This window comes from Bos indicus, chromosome 9, assembly GCF_029378745.1.
Source record: "Bos indicus isolate NIAB-ARS_2022 breed Sahiwal x Tharparkar chromosome 9, NIAB-ARS_B.indTharparkar_mat_pri_1.0, whole genome shotgun sequence".
Classification (NCBI taxonomy): domain Eukaryota; kingdom Metazoa; phylum Chordata; class Mammalia; order Artiodactyla; family Bovidae; genus Bos; species Bos indicus.
In genome coordinates, this window is record NC_091768.1 from 95,034,087 (window position 1) to 95,052,971 (window position 18,885).

General features: G+C 51.3%; 1 protein-coding gene and 1 long non-coding RNA gene across 6 annotated transcripts in view; one reads left to right on the forward strand and one right to left on the reverse strand.

The window, feature by feature from the left end:
* The window catches only part of SYNJ2 (synaptojanin 2), a 110,867-nt gene that overhangs the window by 8,857 nt on the left and 83,125 nt on the right, over positions 1 to 18,885 (forward strand). The gene's annotated exons all lie outside the window — the stretch shown is intronic.
* Positions 12,016 to 15,732, reverse strand: LOC139184979 (uncharacterized). The gene is made up of 2 exons (XR_011568555.1): positions 14,781 to 15,732; positions 12,016 to 13,262 (listed from the first exon to the last, which is right to left on the reverse strand). It is a non-coding gene; the product is annotated as an uncharacterized lncRNA (long non-coding RNA).

Sequence of the window (18,885 nt, forward strand, 5' to 3'; positions counted from 1 at the left end):
CAGCTTGCATTTGTGCGAGTTCAAAATTTATTAGATGGATTGAAATGTGACCAACAATAGAAATGATGGTGTGAATTGATTCTGAGGTTCTGGCCGAGATACATTTTTGACAGTGAACTGACCACAGGGCAAGAATAAACCACAGCCTGGAAGAGCAGGGTGTCCCCTCCTGGGACAGCGTTGATGGGCTCAGTGGTTGCACTGCCCCCAGACCATGGCCAGGCGGGCCTTGCCCCGTGCGTCTCACCAGAATGAGGGGTCGGGCCAAGGGGCTGTGTCCCCTGCTATTTGCTGACTGCCCCCCGCCCCCCAGTCTCTGGACCACACTCCAGAGGATCCTGGAATCTCCTGCACACGTGGTAACCAGCCCGCATACAGCCTGCGCTGGTCTCTTCCCAGAGCCCCTGACAGACTGCGCAGTGGGTGTGTCCACCCGGGTCCAGGGCAGCAGTGTGGCAAGGCTGCAGGGTGTTAGTGGAAGTGGACACACACTTGCTAGGGTGTCCTCGGGTGTGTGCATGAGGCCCCTGCAGGGTGGCGTGGAGCCTGGAGCCCGGGGTGGGTGGAAAGAGAAGGCGGCCAGGCTAGGGGCAGCTCTTTCTGCTGGGTACCTTCTAGACCTGACCTTAGTCCTGGGGTGTCTTTCTGGAGCCAAGAGGATGGAACGTAGTTTGGTTTTAGCAGTTTGTAAGCTTGATTGATACCTTAGAATTATTTCCACATGGGGGGTACAAGGCTCTGAGGGTGCCTGGCTCAAACCCCATCGATGTTGGGCCAGGTGAGCCCTGGGCACCTAGGTGGGTCTGGGTCCCACTCCGGGGCATTCCTTGGGCACCCAGGTATCCCTTTGTGATTTCTGGCTGCTCAGCTTCTGTTGCTGGATGGTGTCACCTTTTCACCTGAGGATGGGGAACGCATTGTATGTTTTTCACACTTTAAGTGTCCTTAAAGCCCTGGCAAACTGCCCCAGGCTCAGACTTGGGCATTAGATTGGGGTCCCTAGGATTAGGGTGTGTGTGGTGGCCAGCCCCCCTCCAGGGGAAAATCAAATCAGGCTGGCAAAGGTGTGTGCACCTGAGTTTGCTGAGGGCTTGACAGCAAGACCCCCACGCTGCGCCGGCATCTCCAGGCTGGGGGTCCGGAGGGCAATTCGGTAGATGCCGGATTCCCAGCAGAAGTCAACACAGAACAGCCCATTTATAGGCACTTCCTGCTTCCAAGACTTGCTGGAAGGAGATCGGGGGCCCTGTTATGTAAATATGTCCTTCTTGAGTACCGTTTACTGAAAAACCTTAGAAACATGCCTATCCTTGACCCAGTGTTCTACAGCTAGAATATCTCAGGAGACACACACACACAAGAACCCATTTTGCTTCAAGGATGTCTGTCTGTTAGAGTGTTTTGGATTTTCAGGTGGTCAAATAAACTTTGGTTCACTTGATCATCCTAGCTAACGCTCGTGGGGTGCTTGCCTCGTACCAGGCACTGTTTGAGGTTTACATGGGTTGACTGCTTTGGCCCTCACAGAGGGGCTGGTCCTGATAATCTCCATTTACACTTGGAGAAACTGAGGCACAGGGATGGGTAAGAGCTTGCAGGAGGTTCTGTTTCTAGTTAGTGGCCGAGCCACCATTTGAACAAGTCCAGGAGGCTCCAGAGAGCGGTGTGTTTGGCTGAAGTCGCATGCTTAGGAAAATAAGAAAACCTACTGTATGAAAAACACTTTTTTGGTCCTATGTCGCTCTGCTTATCTTGGGCTTTAGGACGCACGTGCGTTCAGTGACGAGAAGGGCTGCTGGTAAGAGTGAGCATCCATGCCGCCTCCCGACCGTGACTGGGTTTCCATCGGACACTTCTTTTTTTAATTTGAAAGAGTTTTAAAAACTATTCATTCGTTTTGGCTGCATCGGGTCTGAGTTGCGGCACGCGAGGGCTTCGTTGCGGCACGTGGGGTCTTTCTTTGGGTCACACGGACTCTAGCTGTGGTGCCCGAGCTCAGGAGTTGGGCCGCGTGGGCTTAGTTGCCCCTCAGCCTGTGGGATCTCCCTGGATCAGGAATGGAACCTGAGTCCCCTGGACCACCGGGGAAGTCCCCCATCTGCCAGGCAGATCCTGAAACCCCTGGACCACCGGGGAAGTCCCCCATCTGACACTTTTTTATAGAGGGGTGTCCAGCTGGGGGAAGCAGTCCCCTCCTTTCTGAGTGGTGTGTGAGATATTACCAAGGGGAGATCTTCACCGGAAGTGTGTGGGTTCCACGTTCTGGCAGGGCCAAGCCCTATGCCGGGTCTTGTCCTTCTCTGAGGACACCCTGATGCCCAGAGCAGAGCGTGGCTGGGACTCAGGGCTCAGAAGGAAGCGACGGGGTCCTCAATAGAGATGGCAGCGAGACCCCAGGCTCCTAAGGACATGCATCTCTATTGAGGCTGGTCAAACAGGTGACACATGGTGTCTTCCTGAAGCTTGCCTCGATGGTGAGTGGGGCGAGGTTCCTGAGGCAGTGTGCTGGGTGCCCCTCTGGGTGTATCTTCCTGTCCTCCGCCTGCTTGTCCTGGGGGCCTGGGAGTGGCTCTGCCAAGGGGGCGGACAGACCGCTTTGCACCCGAGGTTGGGCGCCAGGCACCTGGTGTGGGTCCAGTGGGGCCAGCAAAGCGCCCGCCCAGGAAGGCTGGATGCAGCTGCTGGGTGCTGGGGAGGTAGCGGTCTGCACTCAGGATCTGCGATTTGCTTATATAGCTTCTTGGTTGAGAAAATGAATCCGGGCGGGAGGATTCACTCTGAGCGTGTTAACTGTGGAGGGCGGGCAGGGCAGCTCTTTCCGGTTCTTGGGAGCAATTCCAAAGTGCAGATGCAAAAGTCTGAACTTAATTTTAAGGCTGGTTTTTTGAGGATATGGGACTCTCCCAGAGAGGTTTCTGTAATATCAGGGGAGCTGGTACTTAGTTCCGCTCCTGCTTCTCTGCCCACTTCCGCCCCGCCTCCTCCGCTCCCTGAGGCTTGATGGGCCACCCCTCCCACTTCCTCGACGCTGTGCTCTGCTCTCTGACTCTTGTGTGTTTCAGGGAAACCATATGCCCCCCGAGAACAGGGCATCCTCCTCTGCTACTTCTGCTCTTTGACGAGGTCTGAGGTGATGGCCAGGGCAAAACGGATGGTGAGAAAGGAGAGAGGTTTTCTCTGTCCTCTAAGGCGCTGTGAGGTCTCACGCAGCAGAACTTGGGCCACCAAATGCTTCACTAGTAATGGGTTAACATGGGAGGTGGCAGTGGGTTGGGAAGCGGGCAGGGTGTTCAGGACTGATGCTCAGACCCATGGGAGACCTGGGGCGGTCTGGTCACCCGGCAACATCTAGGAAGAAGGCCAGGTTTGAGGTGAGCACCACACACAGCTTCTCTCTGCTGGCGGGCTGCCTTTTGTGTTCTGCTTGTACTGACATTCCTGACAGGTGGTAGTAATCTCTACTCAGGAAAAGCAGACTCTTTTCCTTTCCTCACTTTTGACCTTGGAATGTTCTAGTGATAAGTCCTCCCGGCCCCTCACCTGTTTCCTTCCTGCCTCTTGGCAAGAGAGAGGAGACCTGAATTTTAGTCCTGAGTCCTTAGGCTATTCCTCCCCTGGGGGAATTTAGTGAATCCCCCAGGCCTCAGGATCCTCATCTGAAAACAAATAGCAACCTGTCCTGCCTTCCCCCACTCTCAGATTCCTTCTGTCTTTAAAACAAATAAACCAGCCAAACCTTAAACACTGAGCATAGGCAGATAAGCAGTGCCCCTACCTTACACACCCAGTTAAAATTATAAGCCACCCAGAAATTTGAATCTTAGGAGAAATGACTTGGAAAGTAAAATCTAACATGGCTGAGATCTAAGATTCAACTAAACCTAGGAATCTGATGCTATACATTTTAAATTGGAGACATCAATTAATTAAAATGCATGAGATTGTTTCTCCTTGATTCTGGCCCCCCTATAATTAGCAAAAAATATTTTAAGTCGTATCAATTTAAGCTTAAATTAGGAATATAACAGTATTTATTAAAGTATTATTGTTGTGGTTGTGTAGTCCCTAAGTCATATCCAGCTCTTTTGCAGCCCCATGGACTGCAGCCCACCAGGCTCCTCTGTCCATGGGATTTTCTGGGCAAGAATACTGGAGTGGGTTGCCATTTCCTTCTCCAGGGGAATCTTCCTGACCCAGGGATCAAACCCACATCACTTGCTTTTCCTGCATTGGCAGGTGGATTCTTCACCACTGAGCCACCAGAGAAGCCATTAAAGTATCATAAACTGTGTTAATTCAGTAGCTCTTTTAGCAGATTCTTATTAATATCCACTGACATCCCAAAACTGGGGTAGGGTGAGTTCTGTGTCTGGGTAAGTGTGGGCTTGTTTTATCTGTCTGTTTTTATTGCCTGTATGTTGCATGGACTTAGCTTCACCATCAATCTTATCGGTGGCTGATAAATATTATATGTCAGAAAAACTGTTTAAGCAGAGACAGTCCTCTGCTGCTCCTGCCTCCCATCCAAGCAGAGCTGAGGTCAGGCAGAGCCAGCTGGCCCCTGCTGGCGGAGAGGGGTGGGGGTGGGGAGAGCGCCGGGGGCAGCAGCGCTGTCCCTGGCCCGGTGGACAGGACAGTGACACTCGCCTCGTGGCCTGTTCCAGCAAGGACTTGTTTGCTTCTATTTACATAGTGTGAATAGAGAAAGGAATGTTGAAAAATGAGGGCTGGAAATAACTTGCTGCCCACCCAGGCCTGTGCTTAGTTGCTCAGTCGTGTCTCTTTGCCACCCCATGGACTGTAGCCCGCCAGGCTCCTCTGCCCGTGGGATTCTCTGGGAAAGAATACTGGAGTGGGTTGCCATGCCCTCCTCCAGGGGATCGTCCCAACTCAGGGATCCAACCCAGGTCTCCTGCATTGCAGGTGGATTCTTTACTGTTTGAGCCACCAGGGAGCCAGGCCCTATAACAGTGTCCAAAGGCCTAGTGGTACCTGCTTCTCTTTTCACTGGGACCACTAGAAGTGGAGAAGGAGACGGCACCCACTCCAGTGTTCTTGCCTGGAGAATCCCAGGGACAGAGGAGCCTGGCGGGCTGCTGTCCATAGGGTCGCCCAGAGGCGGACATGACTGAAGTGACTTAGCATGTATGCATGCATTGGAGAAGGAAATGGCAGCCCACTCCAGTGTTCTTGCCTGGAGAATCCCAGGGACAGAGGAGCCTGGTGGGCTGCTGTCTATGGGGTCGCACAGAGTCAGACACGACTAAACTGACTTAGCAGCAGCAGCAGCACTAGGAAAGGAGCCTCTGGGCCAGGGAAGAGGAGCCTGTGGACCAGGAGGGGAGGAGTCTGTGGATCAGGGAGGAGGAGCCTGTGGACCGGGAGGGGAGGAGCCTGTGGGCCAGGGAGGAGCAGCCTGTGGACTGGGAGGGGAGGAGCCTGTGGGCCAGGGAGGAGGAGCCTGTGGACCGGGAGGGGAGGGGCCTGTGGCCCAGGGAGGAGGAGCCTGTGGACCGGGAGGGGAGGAGCCTGTGGGCCAGGGAGGAGCAGCCTGTGGACTGGGAGGGGAGAGGCCTGTGGACCCGGAGGGGATGTGCTGGTGGACCAGGGGAAAGAGCTGCAGCCAGATCACATCCGTGTGGGTAACATAAGAGGGCCAGCAGTAGAGCTGCAAGAATAGAATTCCATGTTGAAGTCGTATGTCTGTGGAGTGGACCAACAGAATCTTATACTTCCCATTTTTAAGGGCTTAAGAAACACCTGGAGTAACAGGCAAATTTGGCCTTGGAATACGGAATGAAGCAGGGCAAAGACTAATAGAGTTTTGCCAAGAAAATGCACTGGTCATAGCAAACACCCTCTTTCAACAACACAAGACAAGACTATACACATGGACATCACCAGATGGTCAACACTGAAATCAGATTGATTATGTTCTTTGCAGCCAAAGATGGAGAAGCCCTATACAGTCAACAAAAACAAGACCAGGAGCTGACTGTGGCTTAGATCATGAACTCCTTATTAACAAATTCAGACTTATATTGAAGAAAGTAGGGAAAATCACTAGACCATCCAGGTATGACCTAAATCAAATCCCTTATAATTATATAGTGGAAGTGAGAAATAGATTTAAGGGCCTAGATCTGATAGATAGAGTGCCTGATGAACTATGGAATGAGGTTCATGACATTGTACAGGAGACAGGGATCAAGACCATCCCCATGGAAAAGAAATGCAAAAAAGCAAAATGGCTGTCTGGGGAGGCCTTACAAATATTTGTGAAAAGAAGAGAAGCGAAAAGCAAAGGAGAAAAGGAAAAATATAAGCATCTGAATGCAGAGTTCCAAAGAATAGCAAGAAGAGATAAGAAAGCCTTCTTCAGCGATCAATGCAAAGAAATAGAGGAAAACAACAGAATGGGAAAGACTAGAGATCTCTTCAAGAAAATTAGAGATACCAAGGGAACATTTCATGCAAAGATGGGCTCGATAAAGGACAGAAATGGTATGGACCTAACAGAAGCAGAAGATATTAAAAAGAGGTGGCAAGAATACACAGAAGAACTGTACAAAAAAGATCTTCACGACCCAGATAATCACGATGGTGTGATCACTGACCTAGAGCCAGACATCCTGGAATGTGAAGTCCAGTGGGCCTTAGAAAGCATCACTACGAACAAAGCTAGTGGAGTGATGGAATTCCAGTTGAGCTATTTCAAATCCTGAAAGATGATGCTGTGAAAGTGCTGCACTCAATATGCCAGCAAATTGGGAAAACTCAGCAGTGGCCACAGGACTGGAAAAGGTCAGTTTTCATTCCAATCCCAAAGAAAGGCAATGCCAAAGAATGCTCAAACTACCACACAATTGCACTCATCTCACACGCTAGTAAAGTAATGCTCAAAATTCTCCAAGCCAGGCTTCAGCAATACATGAACCATGAACTTCCAGATGTTCAAGCTGGTTTTAGAAAAGGCAGAGGAACCAGAGATCAAATTGCCAACATCTGCTGGATCATGAAAAAAGCAAGAGAGTTCCAGAAAAACATCTATTTCTGCTTTATTGACTATGCCAAAGCCTTTGACTGTGTGGATCACAATAAACTGTGGAAAATTCTGAAAGAGATGGGAATACCAGACCACCTGACCTGCCTCTTGAGAAACCTATATGCAGGTCAGGAAGCAACAGTTAGAACTGGACATAGAACAACAGACTGGTTCCAAATAGGAAAAGGAGTACCTCAAGGCTGTATATTGTCACCGTGCTTATTTAACTTATATGCAGAGTACATCATGAGAAATGCTGGGCTGGATGAAGCACAAGCTGGAATCAAGATTGCTGGGAGAAATATCAATCACCTCAGATATGCAGATGACACTACCCTTATGGCAGAAAGTGAAGAGGAACTAAAAAGCCTCTTGATGAAAGTGAAAGTGGAGAGTGAAAAAGTTGGCTTAAAGCTCAACATTCAGAAAACGAAGATCATGGCATCCAGTCCCATCACTTCATGGGAAATAGATGGGGAAACAGTGGAAACAGTGTCAAACTTTATTTTTTTGGGCTCCAAAATCACTGCAGATAGTGACTGCAGCCATGAAATTAAAAGACCCTTACTCCTTGGAAGGAAAGTTATGACCAACCTAGATAGCATATTCAAAAGCAGAGACATTACTTTGCCAACAAAGGTCCGTCTCGTCAAGGCTATGGTTTTTCCTGTGGTCATGTATGGATGTGAGAGTTGGACTGTGAAGAAGGCTGAGCGCCGAAGAATTGATGCTTTTGAACTGTGGTGTTGGAGAAGACTCTTGAGAGTCCCTTAGACTGCAAGGAGATCCAACCAGTCCATTCTGAAGGAGATCAGCCCTGGGATTTCTTTGGAGGGAATGATGCTGAAACTGAAACTCCAGTACTTTGGCCACCTTATGTGAAGCGCTCACTCATTGGAAAAGACTCTGATGCTGGGAGGGATTGGGGGCAGGAGGAGAAGGGGACGCCAGAGGATGAGATGGCTGGATGGCATCACTGACTCGATGGACGTGAGTCTGGGTGAACTCCGGGAGTTTGTGATGGACAGGGAGGCCTGGCGTGCTGCGATTCATGGAGTTGCAAAGAGTCGGACACGACTGAGTGACTGAGCTGAACTTCCTCTCTCTCCAGACACTAGGTGTTTGGGGTAAAGACTGAGAGAGTTCATCTGGTATAAATTGATTTTAATGAGGAGTAACAAAACTATTGCAGTTATTTCTCTAAGTTTTATTTGTTTGTTGACAGGGGAAGGGGTATGATTCCATTAGGGTGTTAAAAATATCGACATCTGCAAAGACCTCAGGAGTCTGGGATGGAACCACAGGGCGAGGTCCAGGACTCTGTGCCAGGTTCTGGGGTGAGAGGAGGGGGTGGGAAGAGTGGGTGAGGAGGGCTGAACTCCTGTTTTCTCCAAAGCCTCCCTGCTTTCCAAGCTGTGAGTGTGGGTGTGAATCTGTCCGTAATGGGTGCTTTTTTTCTAATTCACAAAAAGGCACTGTATGGCCTGGAGACCACCCTGGAGAATGTGGACAGCTCATGGCTCTTTTTAGCTTGTGTGGTTGTGATAAAATTTTAATCCAACCACAGAACTGGTCATTGTAGCCTGCCTTTACAACACAAGGACCAGACCTATCTATGAAGTGAGAGATGATAATGACGTACCATTGCACACGGATGGCACCACACTTTGGGGGTTTCCGGGTGTGTGTCTGACTTCAGTAGCCCCCTCCCCCTTTTGGTTTCTGGATCAACTGGCTGTTAGAAAAATTAGGCTACTGAGAGCTTATTAGAATTTTGTCTTAAAAGAGAAAACAGACCGAGAATGAAGACTGGAGGAATGATCCTGTAAAGAAAGTTCATGAGCTTTAGAGGGTGGGCCTGTGACTTCAGTTTGGTTCCTGCCTTTCTCCTGGGTCTTGCAGGAGAGCCATGATATCTGTGGTTCTGTCTTCTCCCCTCCTGAATGCTCTCAGGGTCTTTGGGTGCAGATGCTAAGACTGTCCACTTATGAAATCCAGGAGCCAGACCCCGATGTCTCTGAGTGCATTGACATGATATCTGGCACTTGCTTGCCAACACTCTGGGAGGACGGCCAGACGGACTTGTGTGTACATGCACGGTGGGGATGGGAGAACAGGTGAAATAAGATTGGGAAAATGTGGATGCCTGTTCGAGCTAGGTGATAGGTATGTGATAGTTCTTTAGACTTAGTGAATTAATAAAGTGGCTGCTTTTCAAGCTCAAGATGAAAACCTAAAGTTTTCCCATATACCATCATTAGTCAGTTAGAGTGTGCAATAGGAAAAACAGGTTCCATGCCCAGTAACAACAGTTTCGGGAATAAACATAAATGTAAAGCTATAAAACTTTATGGACTCACTGAGTAAGTGAAAAAGTACAGCATATTCTTGGGAAAGGGACATCAACATTGTAAAAACTTTGTTCTCAATAAATCTGTAAATGCAAGTATCTATGAGTAAAATCCAGTCAACAGGAGTTTGATGTAAAGCTTACAGGCTGATTTTAAAATATCTGGGACTCTCCCCCTCTCCCCACTTAATCTTGTGCTTACCTTAATCTTCCCATTCTGAGTAATGGCAGCCCCCCCACCCCGACCTTGGGCTTCCCAGTGGTAAAGAGTCCTGCCAGTGGCAGAGATGCAAGAGACACAGGTTTGATCCCTGGGTCGGGAAGATATCCTGAAGAGGAAATGGCAACCGCTCCAGTATTCTTGCCTGGGAAAACCCATGAACAGAGGAGCCTGGCGGGCTATGGTCCTCGGGGTTGCGAAGAGTTGGGCATGACTGAGCACATACACAGCACCCACCCCGCATGTGTGGGCATAATAACTCCAGACAGAACCTGTGAGTCCTCCAGATCCTGCTCTCTCCTTCAATTCCATCCAGTCCGCCGGGGCATCGAGACCCACTTTCCCTCCAAAAGAGATCTGAATCCACCCGGTCCCCCGTTTCAGCCGCAGCTGTACTGGTCCAGCCACTGCCTCCCCTCGCTTGGCCCACACGCCACCTCCTAACTGGCCTCCTGGCTGCCACTCCCGGCCATCCCATCACCCCACACCGACCCTGGCCGAGCCTGCACAGCCTGTGTCCTGTGTCCCAGCTCTTTTTCCAGCCTCATCCCCCACCACATCCTGGGCTCAGTCCTCTCGAGGGACCCTGAGTGGTTCCTCCTCATTATGCCTGCTCACACCATGCCATCTGCCTGGCCGCCTTGTCCTCATCCAAGCCCAACTCAGTGACTTCAGTGAGACGTCCCCGACCACCCCAGCCTGACCAGCCCGCGGCCCCTACGCCCCAGCTGTCTCCATTCCAACACCTGTTTTCTTGTCCCTGTAGCACATGTCGCCGAAATCACCTTATGTGTTTGCTTGTGCCGTCCGTTGGGTCTTGAGAATGCCAGCTCCTTGGGAGCAGGATGTTGGAGGTTGCGTTGTGTGTCCCCCCAAAAAGATTGTTCAATTGAATGTCACCTTACTTGGGAGTCAAGTCCTTGTCGCCAGAATTAAGGTGCAGATTGAGATGAGGTCTTCCTGGAGTAGGCGGGCCCTTAATCCGGTGGGACCGGGTGTCCTTGTAAGAAGAGGAGATTTATAGACAGATGCACACCGAGGGGAGGATGTCATGTGGAGACACAGACACACAGAGGGGAGTTGGCCAGGCGAAGACAGAGGCAGAGGCGAGAGTGATGCTGCCAGCAGCCATGGGACACCCTGGGCTCCCAGAAGCAGGGAGAGGCAGGAAGGACCTTCCCTAGAGCCTCCGGAGGGGGCCTGGCCCTGCCAGCTCCTGGATTTTGCTGTTTAATCACCTGTGGTTGTTTCAATCCCCCAGCTTGCAGTGCTTTGTTTGGCAATCCCAGGAAACTAATAAGAGGGGCCTTGTCTTCTCAACACTGATGTGTGGAGAGACTCAGAAGCACTGCTGAATGATGAAGAAATGGCCAAAATAGTCAAGGAGATTTTGAAAAAAATCAGGATAGACTTGATCTACCAGATAGTAAATGATACTGTAAAGTCATAACACTGATACGGCACAAGTCAATAGGCTAGAGGAGAGGGCTCGGAACAGACTCGTATAAATAGAGTAATTTAGTTTCTTATTAAGGACAGTTTAAATCAGCTGGGGAAAGGTGGCTACTCAGTAAATGGTGTTTGTGCAACTTGGCACTTCCTCCGTTAGCGAATATTTAAGAGCGGATCCTCCTTGGCCCTCTGGTCTGAGAGGAGAAGGCCTGGCTCTCCTCCGGGGAGTGAGTGGTCTTTGCAGCCATTCATTGCAGTTGACTGTTCACACGGATGTCCACTGCTTACTAGCTTCTCCCCAGCTTAAAGCCTTGTGCCCGTAGGAGGTAGTTAAAGTGTTAGTTGCTCAGTTGTGCCCAACTCTTTGCAACCCTGTGGACTGTAGCCCACCAGGCTCCTCTTTCCATTGGATTCTCCAGGCAAGAATACTGGAGTGGGTAGCCATCCCCTTCTCCAGGGAATCTTCCCCACTCAGGGATTGAACCCACATTGCCTGCATTGCAGGCAGATTCTTTATAAAAAGGCTAGGATCCTTTATAAAACCCCCATAGTTACGGGTTCCTGGGTTCACAAAGGGGCATGCCTAGTTACAAGGGTTGTCACACTTAAGGAAGCCCCAAGCCTGGTGTCCCCATCAGGGCTTCGTCATTCATGAAGTTCACTTTGGCCATAAGCTGTGTTATCTAGTGACATGGGGGATGTTTTACCTTTAAGGACTTTCAGGGAACCAGAGCTAGAGAGTTTGAAAAAGGTTTTGTTAAGCCCATGTGGACATGAATTAAGTTAGAGCCCTACATTAAATCATATATAAATTCCAGAGGTACATAAGTGTTAACTGTAAAGAAATCTCACTTTTAAAGCATTAGAAGAAAATATAGGAGAAACTTTCACAGTGTGATGGTACGAAAAGCCTTTCTAAGCAAAGCATAAGACTCAAAAGTCATAAAGGAAAAGTAACCTAAGAAGTTTTTTATTGACATATAACATATAGAGAAAAATGAACAAATTCTGAGTGGACAGCTTCATGAATTTTCATGAAATGAACTTGCCATATAACCAGCATGCAGGTCTGGAAACAGGATTGGAGGCACCTAGCTCAGCTGGTAAAGCATCCGCCTGCAGTGCGGGAGACCTGGGTTCGATCCCTGGATTGGGAGATCCCCTGGAGAAGGGAAAGGCTCCCCACTCCAGTATTCTAGCCTGGAGAATCCGGGTGACAAAGAGTCAGACACGACTGAGCGACTTTCACTTTAGCACCCCCGGCTCCTCCTGTGTCAGACTGAGAGATTTGATTACATAAAAATTTAAAGCTCTGGGATATCAAAAGATACCATAAATATAGTTAAAAGACAAGCGGGAAATTGGAATAAACTCTGTACAGCCTTTTGCCACATATGCAGGGACGAGAGATTGATGGCCTTTGTACACTGTAAAAGCCGCCTGTAGATCACAAAGAAGGATCAGTCATCCAACAGAAATAGTGGCTGCAGCCATACTTCTTGAGAAAAAGTCCAAATGGCCTGAGCAGTGGAGCCACATTGTCATTCTTGTCATGTCTCATGAGCGGCTCTCCAGGTCAGCCCTGTGGGCTCCCAGACAAGCCCAGATCCGACTTGTCTCCGAGGGACACGCCTGCTCAGCTGAGCTCCCGCCCATCAGGGCAGGGCTCAGGTGCTGTGGCCAGGTCAGGAATGGCAGGAAGTAGGAGGGGGCCGCCATGGCCAGAGGTTGGGGCTGGTGGAAGGCGTGGCAACCGTCGGAAAAATCCAGAGTTGGGGAGGGCAAAACAGACCCCCCTGGAAGGCGGGGTTGGGTGGCAGGCTTTAGAGGCATTCCGTAAAGTCAGGCTTCCCCAGAGGGGAAACACTCAGGAAAGGATTTCCTGGGCAGATGGCCGGGGTGGGACCTCTGGACAGGGTGCTCCCAGCCTGGGAGACGCCCAGCACGAGGTAGTGCTGGAAAGGTGTCCAGGCCCCGCAGTAAAACCTCCTGCCCAGCCAGCCCGGCCTGCCCCAGACACCTTTGACCTTTAGTTCTCAGAACACACACCGACACCTGACGGTGACCAGCATCCTTGGTGTGTCCTTGGGTGATTCCTACTGCGAAGACGTGCAGATTCTAAAGTTAGGGTCTGAGCCAGCCACAGGCTTCTCTTTTCCAGACTAGAGCTGATTCCAGGTAAGGAAAGCCTTTGGCTGGAGGAGACAATTTCCAGTCAATGAAACAGTGTTATCTAGGTTCATTTGAGGTTTCTTCTGCCCTTTTGTAACAAAAAATGTGTGACTGTTTCCCCCCACCCCACCCCCGATTTTGGGTGGGGCCTCTGTGACTAGGCAGGTGTGTTTAGCTAATAGACTTAGGGGACTTCCCTGGTGGTCCAGTGGTTAAGACTTTGCCTTCCAATGCTAATAGACTTAAATGGAGAAAGATGCCAAACCTGTCACAAGCCACGCCCCCAGACAGTACCTGTGTGTGGGATTTAAGTAGAGAAGTGATATTAACGTGTCTGCTCCGAGCTGCACTTCCATCATCTCCCCTGGACCTGTGTGCTCCCAAGTTTGTCACAGAGGTCCCCAAAGAGTGTGGATGCAAAGCTGTGACAATCTGTGAGCATCAAACACAGGTGAACAAACTGCTGTGGTCAGATCCCTAATGAATCTGATCAAACAAAAAATTGTAAAAATCAAAGAAGCCTAGGAAATGAACAGTGGGGCTGTTGTCTGGATTCTGGATTAAAATACAGAGGAGGAATCGACCTCGGGGAGCTTGATCCACTCACACACCAGCCTCCTGGAACTGTGCCCCGTCCTCATCTGTTCGTACCCCGCCCCCAAACCTGGCAGCCTTGCTGCGGGTGGGATGGGCACTGTGTTTCTCATTGCTGCTCCCCCCGGGGTCCCTCACCCTCCCAAGAAGACTGCCTGCCTCCCGGCCACACTCGCATTCACGGCAGGCTGGGATTCTGCCGCCTCTCCTGCCCCCATCCTAGGCGGGGTCGTGCCCATGCGGTCTGCCGCCCTTCGTCACTGCCAAGTCTTTGCTCCCATCGCCTTCACACCCCAGACCTGCTCATCACCGGTCACCACACCGCCCTGGGAGTCTGGCACCAGGCGCGCACTCTGCTGCCTCCTGCCCTCCTGCCCTCTCAGGACCTCTGCTCAGACCTTGAGTCTGTGGTCCCTGAGCCTTCCCCCCACCTTCCCTGCCCTCCCATCCTGTCTTCCCTCCTTATCCAACCGTGGCGATCGTCCCCGTCTTGAACACACTCTCTACTCTTCTAACTGTTCTGTCTCCTCATTCTTGCCAGGCAAAGTCCCCAGCCCCGAGCGAGTCCTCTCCCCTGACTCCACACACGTTCTCATGTTGCCGGACACTTCTGGAGAAAACCCTGAGTGCGTGATTGGTCTGTTACAACTTCCTAACTGTTTCTGGTGCTGTTTGGTAGTCTGGTGGATTTGCCTGCTCAGATTTCCCTCCCGCTCCCCCAGGTGACCATTTCTCATCTTCTCAAGCCTTCAACACCTTGGCCCTCTCAGCTCATGATTTCACTCCCTGTGTCACCGAGAGAATAAAATCGTTAAAAAGAGAACTTTGACAAGCTCTGGCGTGTCCTCTGCCTGCCCCGTGCAGCTGGCACCGCCTCCCCCTGTATGGGTGCGTTGCCCTCCCAGCTCCTGCACCCCTTTCTTCTCACCGGTCCTGTCGCCTCTCACCTGTGAAGACTCCATCCCCAGTTTCCCCTTCCTTCCTAGCTGGGTGATTTCCACTGTTACACCAACAGGTGATGTATCTCATGTTTTGTTCAGTTGCCAAGTCTTGTCCAACTCTTTGGGACCCCATGGTAGCACGCCAGGCTTCCCTGTCCTTCACCATCTCCCAGAGTTTGCTCAAACTCATGTCCATTGAGTCGGTGATGCCATCCAACCATCTCATCCTCTGTCTGCCTCTTCTCCTCCTGCCTTCAATCTTTCCAGCATCTGGGTCTTTTCCAATGAGTCGGCTCTTCGCATCAGGTGGCCAAAACATTGGAGCTTCAGCTTCAGCATCGGTCCTTCCAATGAACATTTAGGACTGATTTCCTTTAGGATTGACTGGTTTGATCTCCTTGCAGTCCAAGGGACTCTCAAGAGTCTTCTCCAACACCACAGTTCCAAAGCATCAATTCTTCGATGCTTGGCCTTCTTTATGGTCCACCTCTCACATCCATACATGACTATGGGAAAAACCATAGCTTCGACTATCCAGACCTTTGTTGGCAAAGTGAGGTTTCTGCTTTTTAATACGCTGTCTAGGTTGGTCATAGCTTTTCTTCCAAGGAGCAAGTGTCTTTTAATTTCATGGCTGCAGTCACCATCTGCAGTGATTTTGGAGCCCAAGTAAATAAAATCTGTCACTATTTCCATTGTTTCCCCATCTATTTGCCATGAAGTGGTGGGACTGCATGCCATGATCTTAGTTTTTTGAATGTGGAGTTTTAAGCCAGCTTTTTCACTCTGCTCTTTCACCTTCATCTTGAGGCTCTTTAGTCCCTCTTCGCTTTCTGTGATTCGAGTGGTATCATCTGCATACCCGAGGTTGTTGATATTTCCCCAGCAACCTCATGTTTAGAAACACTCTGTCTCCACAGCACCCCCACCTCCTTGCTCCACCCCATCCTCCTGTGAAGGGTCTGTCCTCGTGTGCCGTCTCTGCTCTCTCCTCCTGTTCTCCTAGTCAGGCTTAGGGGCGTGCCACTCCTCTGAAGCCTTTCCTCGGAGTCCCCGGAGATTGCCAGCTTGCCGGCTGGATCCCCTGCAGGTCTGTCCTCCGTCCAGTAGCTCCACCCAGGGATCACACCTCCTTCCTGAAAGATGCTTCTCCTCCTGGTTCTGTTCCTGCCTCACCGCTGCTCCCCCAGTGCCTGGGCCAGCCTTTGCACAGCAGACATCTAGCATCCTTGTTGAGTGATGGGGTCAACATGCAAAAAGGTGTTTTCTTTCCCCTTCTCTCTGACTCCCTTCCTGCACCTCATGTTGTATTGTGCTCAGTCGCTCAGTTGTGTCCAATTCTTTGTGGCCCCATGGACTGTAGCCCACCAGGCCTCTCTGTCCATGGCATTTTCCAGGCAAGAATACTGCAGTGAGGTGCCATTTCCTCTTCCAGGGCATCTTCCTGACCCAGGGATCAAACCCGCATCTCCTGCATTGGCAGGTGGGTTCTTTATCGCTAGTGCCACTTGGGAAGCCCCATGTTGTGTTAGACAATATATATGGATCTCCAGTGCAGGAGACTTGGGTTCGATCCCCTGGGTTGGGAAGAGCCCCTGGAGGAGGAAATGGCAACCCACTCCAGTATTCTTGCCTGGAGAATCCCATGGACAGAGGAGCCTGGCGGGCTCCAGTCTGTGGATTCTACTTAGCCACTAAACAACAATATGGCTTCTAAAGGTAGGTGTGTATGCATGCATGGGAACAGGGCTTCTCTGTGCGGGAGGAGACCCGCAGGCAGGGTTTGGCAGGGCTGGGAGAGGCATTCAGGTGGAGTAAGGCAGTACTTCTTTCTGAGTAACGATGACGGTGATGTTGAGAGGGGGAAATACTCCGGAACTGGCCTGGCTGGTCAGTTAGAGAAGAAACTGGAAAAGTAGCTGGGAGTGGAGCCTCCAGCGCCAGAGCCGGGGGGTGGAGCTGACATGTTAGTTACGGGAAGCAAACGGAAGGGTTTGTTGTAGGCAGAAGTGACGCATCAGGACTTGCTCTGGGCGGAATCCCTGGGGGAGGGGGTGGACATCTGTGGGCAGGCCGTGAACTTGGCCTGAAGGGTCTACCTCTCTCCTGTGTCCAAAGAGAAGCATGCACACCTCTGTGGAAAAGGGGGTGATTTACACTCCTTCTTGTGCTCTGTGGGGTGGGATGGTCCTGCAGTCAGCCTGGCCCAGCCCTTGGTGCCCTCTCCTGGAGGTGTAAGGACTGCTGAGCAGGACTTCAGCCCTATCGCCTGGCTCCGTCAGAAGCATAGTCAGCCTTCTGTCAGTACTTTTGTAAAAGGCCCAGATTCCTTCTTTTCAGGGGCAAAAAGAAGACTCTCAAGGCCCAGTGTCCAGCCCAGCGCTCAAGCCCTCTTGTCCAAGGAGGACAAGCCTCCCTTCCCCCGTCTGGTCACGCCAGCCTCTGCTGACTCTGCTGCAAGGAGGGGAGTTTGTCCAGCTGTGGCTGCAGGAGACGACCCGTTGTCCTCTTTTTCCCTCTGGCTGGTGGTACACGCGAACACATTCTTGCAGGGAGGCAGTGCATCTGCTTAGGTAGCGTTTTTTTTCTTTTTTAGTGTCCCCTGCCAAACCACTCTCCGCTGACCTTTTCGTGTGGCTTGGACTTTTTGGAGAGAAAGGTTGGGGATAGCACAGGAAAGTGTCCTAGCCGGGCTGACGTGTCTGCCTGGTTGGGTTTGTCTTGGTTCTCAAGCTTCTGTTTCAGACTGATGTTTTGATTTCCACTTTGCTTAGCAACCGCCCCCACCCCCCCAGCAGCCTCCACCCGCCCCCCCCACCGCCCGGCCGGCCCGAGGAAGGCCATTGTCTTTCTGGAGCACTGCTTCAGCTCCCAACTGATAACTCTGGAAGGAACAGCCACAAGCCAGTCTGAGCTGAGCTCAGAATTAGCACATGAAGAAGACAGTGACCTGAATCTGAGTGATTCTGTCCTCTGGAGACCATGAAATAGAAGAAGCTGATATAATATCTGGCCCAGGGACACAGCCACAAGGGGTGCCTCAGTCTTGGGCCGTCTGCATGGTTAAATTGACCTACTTATTTTTCTGACCCGTGGGCTGGACCTTGCTGGAATTTCCTTAAGGCGTGTGATTGTGGAAAATATTGTGAAAGAAAGAAGCACGTGTGCTTGGGTTGATGACTGGTCCAGACAGCTCGCCTGCTGACCAGGAGCACAGCCTGCTTGGCCTGGGTTTTAAGGAGCAGAGCAGATTCTGGCCGCATTGCTGAGCTCTGTGGCTCCCAGGAGCCCTGCCCCGGCCCTGGAACGTCTGACGACAGAGCCCTGTCCTGGGAACCAGCATCTTGGACCGGCTTCGCTCTGCTGGGGCAAGCGCCGTCCCCTGCACGGGAGCCCTTGCCCTTCCACTGCCCTTGGCCCCCTGGACCCAGGGGTGGGATGGTGGTCCCCCAGGCTCCTCCTTGCCACACCCAGGCTGTACTTCTTCCCTCCACTGTAAAAGCAGTCAGCTAGGAATCTCATGTCCAGCGCTCACCAGGAGGTCTTTCTAGGTTCATCTAAGCATCCAAACTGTCAACACCCTGCTCTGTACCCAGGACAGGAACCAGGGCTCCTGGCGGGGCCACATGGAGTGTTCCTCTGTGGAGTCATTGTCACAGCAGCCCTGTCAACGGCATGGATGCTGGGTGGGGGGCGGGGAGGTGCGGGAAGGGCGTGGACGACAGGGCGTCTTGCTGAGAAGCCTCACCCCTGCTCCCAGTCACCCCAGAATGCACTGTTGGTGGCTCAGCTTCCAGGCTCCTTGCCCCGTTCACGGAGTCTTCCTGGGCCCCCATCACTGTTCCTGTCAGCTGTGATTCCTGCTAGTCCGAGGTTTGCTGCCAGATGGTCTGTTTTTGCCTTACTGTAGTCTGGTAACATGGACGGTGTTTATCAGTTTACGGGACTGGGAGGCTAACCTGGGGTCAGATTCTCTTGCAGGCTCTGTTGACCCTTTATCCACATGCACCACAGAACCATGTTGCCCTCTGTCCCCCCTTGAGATTGCCTGTTTCCTTGCTGGTTTTACCTTCTTTTCTGTCAGCCCAGGCGCTCCATCTATGTCAGATGT